General features: G+C 38.9%; 1 long non-coding RNA gene across 1 annotated transcript in view; it reads right to left on the reverse strand.

Moving 5' to 3' along the window:
- Positions 1-9221, reverse strand: part of LOC138161671 (uncharacterized) — a 158963-nt gene that overhangs the window by 16700 nt on the left and 133042 nt on the right. The gene's annotated exons all lie outside the window — the stretch shown is intronic.

Raw genomic sequence — 9221 nt, forward strand, 5'->3', positions numbered from 1 at the left:
GCTTAGGAGGAAGCTTGCTTATTAGGAGGCCTTCTTGCAGGAAGGCTTTCACACTTTTTGGTACTGAGCCAATTCGGCACTGAGTCTTATGGGTTGTGATGTCTTCTGGCTCTCAGCCTATAAGTTGAAAACTATATGTATATACTGGGAGGTTGGTATTTTACTTTGGGGGCTTACTCATGGGAAGAATGTTTCTTTCTGATTTGGCCAGATAAGACTCTGGGTAGCCATTGTTATGGGGCCCCCAGGTTTTGTGAACCCAGATGTTGGGGAGCCCTGATCTGGTGATTATGTTATCTATTACTTTCCACTTATTTCTTCTTTCTTTCTACTTATCTGTCTGTATTGTTTAATTAAAGTAACATTTTTAACCCCTTTAAAGCTATCCTTCATTTAGAAAAGCAAATCAAAGAACCTGTGATAGCAGCCCTCCTGTGTGCTAGTGTTATTAGTCATACCTCTTGTAGCAGCAAGCACCCTGGTTTCCCTAGGGTGGCTGCTCACACAGGTTCTTGGATCTGCTTTGATAAAGGAAAGCAACTCAAAATGGGTTAACAAGCTTACTTTAATCAGTCAAACATGTATCATTTACCTAGTTCAGGGGAAAAAGGTCAGCACCCCAAACTTCAGAATACACAGACAGAATTATCAAGACAGAAACAGATTGAGGAGACAGATTTCCAAACTGTCCAAACATTACATCCATACCAAATCAACATCTGAGTTTCAACATATGGGTTTTTCAAAGCCGGGGGGCTCTGGACAATGGCTTCCCAGAATCCACATCAAATCACAGAACACTTCTCAAAGTGAGCCCCAAAACAAAGCTACACATCAGGGCTTATATAGCCTTCTCCTGGCTCAGAGAATGTAACAACCTTATTGACCCACTGGCCAATCAAAAAGTATCTACTGAAAAACAAGCCTCCCACCCCAGGCTCCAGGTGCACTTTAGCCTAGGGGCAGGGAAGATCTTTAAAATTTACATTCCCATTACACCTCCACAGCAACTGTAAGTATCATTAATCCTACCCATGCACACACACTCATACACACACACATACACACAAATACACACACATACATACACGCACACACAATTTGCCACATTGCATTTCAGTCCTGTTAAAGGAACAAGGCAGAATTTCAGTTAGCATTAATAGAATATTCCTAGAGCTACTTATTCAATATCACAAAACTTCAGTAATTTAAGTCCCAGGATCATGGATGGATGGACTTCAGATCACCAGCAGCTGTGAAGCTTTCCAGAATTATCAACACATAGATACTAAGGACAAAGTGAGAGGTGTGGACTTTGTGAACTGTGAGAGCAGTCAGGACTTTACGCCCTGGAGGGAGAAGGGGCTGAGGCATGGGTGCTGTGCAGCTGCCACCATGTTGCTGCTTCAGAGCTCCTGGCCTGCAGATTGTAGGGGGACCAAGCAACCAGTCTGAGGGGTAGTTGCTCTTGTTTTAACCTGCTTGGATCTGGATTGCAGTCTAAGGTGGAGGTCCTGGGGTGTGTGAACAGCTTGCCAGAGAGTGTGGAGACTTCAGAGAGCACCCAATTAATAGCTCCAGCAGCAGCGAAAACCCCAGTAATTGGGAAAAAGCTCCCCTCTCTGGTAGCAGAGTTCTACTGTGGCAAAAAGCTCAAAAGTCAAGTAATTGAATGGCAACATGAGCAAGCAAAGCAAGTAGAGCAATCCAACTTTACACTCCTATTTTGGGGACAAAAAGGATCAAAGCACAGAAGAGGAGGAAGACAGCAAAATCAGAACTCCTGCACTTAAAGCTTTGAAGAAAAATATGAGCTGGTTACAGGCCATATAGGACCTTAATAAGGATTTTGAAAACTAAATAAGAGAAGTGGAGGAAAAATTGGGAAGATAAATGAGAATGAAGCAAGAAAATTATGAAATGAGAGTCAACAACCTGACTGAAGAAAATGAAACCTTAAAAAATAGACTAACTCAAATGGCAAAAAATGGCTCAAAAAGGCAATGAGGAGAAGAATGCCTTAAAAAGCTGAATTTGCCAAATGGAAAAAGAATCTCAAAAGCTCATTGAGGAGAATCATTGCTTAAGAATTAGATTGGAGCAAATGGAAGCTAATGACTTTATGAGAAATCAAGATGCTGTTAAACAGATCCAAACAAATGAAAGACTAGAAGGCAATGTGAAATATCTCATGGGAAAAACCACTGACCTAGAAAATAGATCTGGGAGAGATAATTTAAAAATTATTGGACTACCTGAAAGCCATGATCAAAGTAAGAACCTAGAAATCATCCTCCAGGAAGTTCTCAAAGAAAACTGTCCTGATGTTTTAGAACCAGAGGGAAAAATAGAGGTTAAAAGAATCCACCGATCACCTCCTGAAAAAGATCCCCAAAAGAAAACTCCTAGGAATATTATAGCCAGGTTCTGGAATTCCCAGATTAAGGAGAGAACATTACAAGAAACCAGGAATAAACAATTTGAATATTGTGGAAACACAATCAGGATAACCCAGGATCTGGCAGCTTCTACACTGAGGGATCAAAGAGCTTCGAATATGATATTCCGGAGGTCAAAGGAGATGCGATTCACCAAGAATCACCTACCCAGCAAAACTGAGTATAATGTTTCAGAGGAAAATATGGTCATTCAGTGGAATAGAGGACTTTCAAGCATTCTTGCTGAAGAAAGAGTTGAATAGAAAATTTGACATTCAAATGCAAGAAGCAAGAGAAGCATGAGAAGGTAAACAGGGAAAAAAATTCATAAGGAACTTATTGAAGTTGAACTATTAACATCCCTACATGGAAAAACAATAATTGTAACTTATGAAACTTTTCTTAGTATGAAAATAGTTGAAGGGAATATATATATATATATATATATATATTTTATGAGGGTATATGGGCATATAAATACATATGTGAATGTGTTTATATATGTTTACAGGTATACACAGAGGGCACAGGACCAATTTAACAGGAAGGGATGTAAAAGGTGAAATTAAGAGGTGAGAGAGGAATATAATGACAGGAGATGGGGAGAGACAGAATGGGGTGAACCATCTCATATAGAAGAGGCAAGGGAAAATGGTTACAATGGAGGGGAAGAATAGGAAGGCAAAAGGGAATGGGTCAACCTTATTTCCATTGAATGTGGCTTGGGGAGGGAATGAAATACACTAAATAGGGTATCTCACCCTACAGGAGAGTAGGAGGGAAGGGGATAAGAGGGGGTATGATGGAAGGGAGGGCAGGCTTGGGGGGAGGGAAGTTGGAAGCACCTACCTTTGAAAAGGGATGGTATTAAAGTAGAGAATAGAACAAGTGGGAGTTGGGATAGGAGGGAGGGAAATATTGCCAGTCTTTTACAATATATTTACTATGTCATTGATTTGCATTAGCCACACATGTACAACCTATACTGAACTGCTTATCTTCCCAGTAAGCGTGGGTGACAAGGGAGGAAGTGAATGAATCTGGAATTCAAAGTTTTAAAATCAAATGTGTATATACATATATATATATATATATGTGTGTGTGTGTGTGTGTATGTTTGTGTATGTATGTATGTGTGTGTGTGTATATATATATATATGTATATATATATACTATTATTAATCCTATTTTATATGTAATTGGGAAATGGGATGTGCAGGCACTGGGGCATAGAGATCCACCATGCCCTACTGAAAAAGTTGAAAGGGGTATGGGAGAAAATATGGGAGAGAGCAGATTGGAGGAGGGGATATCCTGTGGGACTGCTATTTTGGGGTGGTGGGTAGGGGAAAAATGGGGAGAAAATTTGTAACTCAAAATCTGATGGAAATGAATGATATAAATCATAAGTTAACAAAACATTTGAAAAAATATTAAAAATTATTATCATTATTATTATTTTGCATGTAACTGGGAAATAAGATATACAGACACTGGGGCATAGAGATCCACTGTGCCCTGCTGGAAAGTTAGAAGGGGAATAGGGGAAGATATGGGAGAGAGCAGATTGGGGGGGGATATTCAGTGGGATCACTGTTTTTTAGATGTGGATAGGAGAAAAATGGGGAGAAAATTTGTAACTCAAAATCTTGTGGAAATGAATGATATAAACTGAAAAATAAAAAAAGAGAGAATAAAAGAGTAGAGGGAGAGATAATAAATTTTTATTCTTTGAAAATCTCTCATAAGACCTGGTCTTGTATTATCAGGGAAATGAAGTGGGGCAGGGAACAAAAGGTAAGTGAAGGAGGCAAGATCATTGTCTTCCAGCCACATCCATATTCCTGCCTTTATTATAAATGTCTGCCATTAACAAACAAACTGGATTCTGACCAATGAAAAACCTTCCTGTGTTCCCACACTATGATCCAAAATTGAATACCCTGTTTTTTTGTCAAATGTGTCCTAGACACAAGGAAGGAAGACCCAGTCATGTGAATAGTCGATACAGTTGAGGGCCCATGGTCTTCAGGATCCATTAAGGAATTATTTAATCTACAGTCTACCATTCATGGAAAAAAAATCCACAACAAAAACAACTAAACTCTTTCCAGTTATATTAAATTCCCCCTGGTATGACATTCAACATGCATAATTTAATCAGTAAATAAGGAAAATGTAGCTTGATATAGGACATAGGTAACTGAATCTCCCAGGGCCTTGGGAAGGTGTCTGTTGAATGTGGGGAGTATCTCAGATAAATAATGAAAGTTATTTTTACAAGGGGGCAAGGGACTTATTACTAGGAATTATTAAAGAACTTAATCCACATCTTTTTGCAAGTGTCTTTTGCAAATATGCCTTCAGAGTTGGGTATATCATCTCACTTGCACAAAGTTTGCATATTATCCCAGTATTGTATATAGCCCAAATAAATTGAAAAATCAACTTATCATTTAAAGGGAAATTTCCTATGTAAACATTGACTTAAACATAACTATAGAATTGATGAATGGGGTAGTGGATAGTGGGTCTGTCTTAGAGTCAAGAATCCTGTCTCTGACACAGGCTGTGTGACCCTGGTGAAGTCACTTAACCCTTCAATACTCACAGACAACTCCCTAAGACTTTAAATTACTGATGAGTTTTCTTATCTACATTTTGGAAGAATTGTCACATTGTGGATCCTTCAGAAAGATGAAATCACAGGTCCTAAATTAGTGGAAAATTATTGTTTTAAGAAGCCAACTGAGGGGAAGCTAGGTGGCACAATGAATAGAGCACCAGTCCTGGAATCAGGGGGACCTGAGTTCAAAACAACCTCAGACACTTGACACTAGCTGTGTGACCTTGGGCAAGTCACTTAACTACAATTGTCTTGTCTTCCCTCTTCCAAAAAAAGGACAAGAAGCCCACTGATATGTGGTATAGGATCAGAGATTCAGAGTTTGAAATGACCTTAAAAATTACCAAGTACAATTGCCTTATGCTCAAATAAAACTGAGGGGAAAAAATAGGACAAATGACTTGCCCTAAGCCACACATTTAAATAGCAGAGACAGGATTTAAATCTAGGTCCTGTAAGTACAAATCCATTAATCTCTCTAATTCATAATGTAGCCTATAATGTATGGATAACAAGCTAAATGGAGCTACTATATGCTATTATTAACAGTATTTATTGATAATAGCAGTCCATATTTAATAATTAGCTAAGTTACATAATACTTTAAAGTTTACAAAACACTTACATATAATATTTCATTTAATCTTTACTACAACCCTATAGAATAGGTACTGTTATTATTCCCAAATTTTACAGATCAGGAAACTGAGGCTGAAAGGGTAAATGACTTGCCTAAAGTCATATAGTTAATATGCATTACTGAAATACATTAATACATTTCTTTCACTTAATCCTCACATATAACATAACCTTTCCTTTGTTTTATAATTTGTTAATTTGTACATAGCTGGGTCTTAGGTCTGGCTGGCCAAGAATGGTAATTATAAAACTATTATTTAAGTGTTTACTGAGACCCATTTTAATAAATGGAAGCCAGATGGTCTTGATCTAAATCTTTAATTACCACCTTTTATCATCAGCACCTCTTGCATTTGTCCATAGGCGAAGTCACTGCCATGCCTAGCAGCTGGCAGGGTGAGGATTACAGTTTGGGAAATGAAATAAAGGACTTATTAAGGAGGGGAAGGTCTTCCTGCCAAGCTCCTTAGCTCAATGACTCCTCTCACAGTGGCATGTGACTACCCCCAAAATGCCCCCCACCCCCTTCACCCCTCAAATTGCATTGTCTTCTGTTATTTGGATGCAAGTTACCTGAAGGCCAAGAATATCTCACTTTTTTATATGCATCCCTAGTGCCTAGTACAGAATAGGTGCTTGAAAAATTATCATCCATTCATTCATTTCTACTTCTCTAAGTCTTAATTTCATTTTTTTTCTAAAATAAGGAGGGTTGGATTTTTTTTGCCTTTTTTTTTTTTTTTTGCTTTTTTGGAGGAGGGGAGGTAGGGCAACTGGAGTTGTTACTTGCCCAAGGTCACATGGATAGTTTTTGTGTTAAGTGTCTGAGGCTGGATTTGAACTCAGGCCCTCCTGACTCCAGGGCTGGTGCTCTATTCACTGCACCACCTAGTCACCTATCCACCCTTCCCTGCTTCACCTAGCCACCCTGGGGGGTTGGATTGGATGGCATCTGAGGTACTTTCTATTTCTATATCAACACTCCATGACCTACAATCTCAGATTTAATCTGGAAGGAAAATAAGGCAAAAGAGTAAGTGAGAAGGTGGATATGTGAGTCCTTAGTTCTTAATTGCCAGTCAAACTGCACTACACTTCTGACTGAGAATGTGCCATTTAGTTCATGATTTTAGTCAGCATATTTAATAACCAATATCATTTATATAGTGCTTTAAGATTTACAAAAGTGTTTTACATACATTAACTCGTTTGATCCTTACAACAACTTTGAAAGATAGGTACTGTTATTACCCCCATTTTGCAGATGAGGAAACCGAACCCAAGAAAAGTTAAGTGACTTTCTCAGGGTCAGAAAGCTAGAAAATGTCTGAAGCAGGAATTAAACTCTAGTGTCCTGACTAAAAGTTCATCACTCTATGCACTTTGCCACTCAACTTCCTATCCCTAGATTGTCCCCAAACTCCACAGAAATTTGCTAATGCTTCATCATTCAGTGGATGTGACCCTGAATTCCAGCCCTACTAGATTCTTCTATGATGAAATAGTTTTGAGTTTGAACCAAACTATCTGCAATTAGAGAACCAGCCCAGCTAAGTGTGAGAGGCTTATCATCAATGACCAACCACTCAGTGATGAAGTCCTTGGTTATGGTAACAAATTGGTGAAAGCAAGGGACATTGGAAATAAGGGATATGAGACCCTAGTAACTCAGCTATGATGGAATTGCCATTCATTCAATCCCTTAGTTCTCCAAAATGGATTTCAATATGATCTTGAGTTATCTTTGATGTTTATTCTTTGCTAGTAATTTATATATCACATAAAAACTGTGTAAAGAGAGGCATCATTCAGTCAACAAATGTTTATTAAGTGCTCACTGTGTGCTGGGGCATTGTGCTAAGTACTGAATACAAATAGAGGCACAGATAGGGTCTCTGCTTTCACAGAGCTCACATTCTTACAGGGGAGACCATAGTTAAACAACTATGTACATATAAGATGTATACAAGTTAAATAGAAAGTAATCTCAGAGGAAAGTGATTAGTATCTGAGGAGACAGAACATTTGAAAGTGGGATTTGAGCTGAATTTTGAAGGTAGCCAAGGAAACTAAGGCAGAGATGGGGAAGAATATTCCAGGCCCTGCTGAGGAGCCTGAAGAGTGATATATGCATTATCTCAGCAGCACTAGCTTTTGTGACTGATGTCATGATGAAAAGGTAAAATACTGTCAAGGTAAAAGGAAGTGCCACCAGAAAGAGAAGGGGACATTTCTGGGATTATTTCAGAATAAAGGATGCTGTCTCCTCTTTCCCATCACCAAAAGGACTGACCAATTCAGTCATTCAACTCAACAAGCTTTTGCTCTGAGTTGATTTATTGGCCCTGTGACTTATTAATGATTTTCATAACTATGGGCAAGGTGCCGCTATCACATGAAAGAATTCCTCACCAGCAGCAAGGGTCATGTTGATCTATTATTCACTTCTGCATTTTCTCCCAGGAGAATTTTTTTAAGACAACACTGGAAGAAAAAAGAAAAAGAAAAGAAAATTCAAGAAATTAAACATCTGTGTAAAATATAAGCCACATTCAGACAATGGAGAGATAATCAAATGAGTTTTTGTTCAGTTCTATAAACAGATGTAAGTCTGAGACTAATAGCCCCAACACCATGTTTCATTGAAATGAAATTCAGAACACTGCTGAAGCAATATGGCAAAGAGGCACTAACTCATAGCCCCACTCCCAGAAAATTAGTGCAGACCTCCAGGAACATCATTCTGTCACCCAGCTGGCCAACACTACCAGTTATTCCTTGGACTTCATTAAGAAGCATCAGTTTCATGGCACAGTTGTAGGACCTGGACAGGGGGTGTGGTGAAGCCAAAAGTGGCAACTGAGGGCTCACCTCATGTCAATTCCCTACCCTTGTGCTAATCCACCAGGTGCCCAAGGTTTTCCTGTTGCTCATCAGATGGCCGAGCCTCCCACTCTAGCATAGACAATTGATTTGCCCTCTTTCTCTCCAGTCTTTGCCTCTCCCTCAAAATCAGGCTATCCAGTATTCCATTCCACCAGTGTCCTACTTCCTACCAGGTAACCACTGGTATTATATTGTAGGAATAGAGACTGAGCCTGTGATTACTTTGGGATAAGGAACTCCTTGGAAGAGGCCACTTCCTCTTTTCTGCAGTTTTATTATTTGCTAGAGGTTTCCAGAGCACTAAGAGGTTAAGAGGCTTGCCAAGGGTTATTCAGTCAATGTGTATCAAAGGTAGAACTGGAACTCTGGTCTTTGAGGCTTAGAGCTAACCACTCTGTCATGTAGTTACTCATGCTATTTCTTGTGAGTAACATATCTGAACTTATTTTAAAATTATATTTTATTTTCAATCAACAAAAATCTGACCTCTCTCTCTCCTAAACCACAGGCCCCCTGAGAATGAAGAAAAAAATAAACATTTTATTACAAACATGTATAATCAAGCAAAACAAATTTCCACATTGACCATGTCCAAGTCTCTCTCTCTCTCTCTCTCTCTCTCTCTCTCTCTC

Source organism: Petaurus breviceps, unplaced genomic scaffold, assembly GCF_028583685.1.
Source record: "Petaurus breviceps papuanus isolate PSGF00001 unplaced genomic scaffold, PetGlider_PUasm1.0 185, whole genome shotgun sequence".
Lineage (NCBI taxonomy): Eukaryota > Metazoa > Chordata > Mammalia > Diprotodontia > Petauridae > Petaurus > Petaurus breviceps.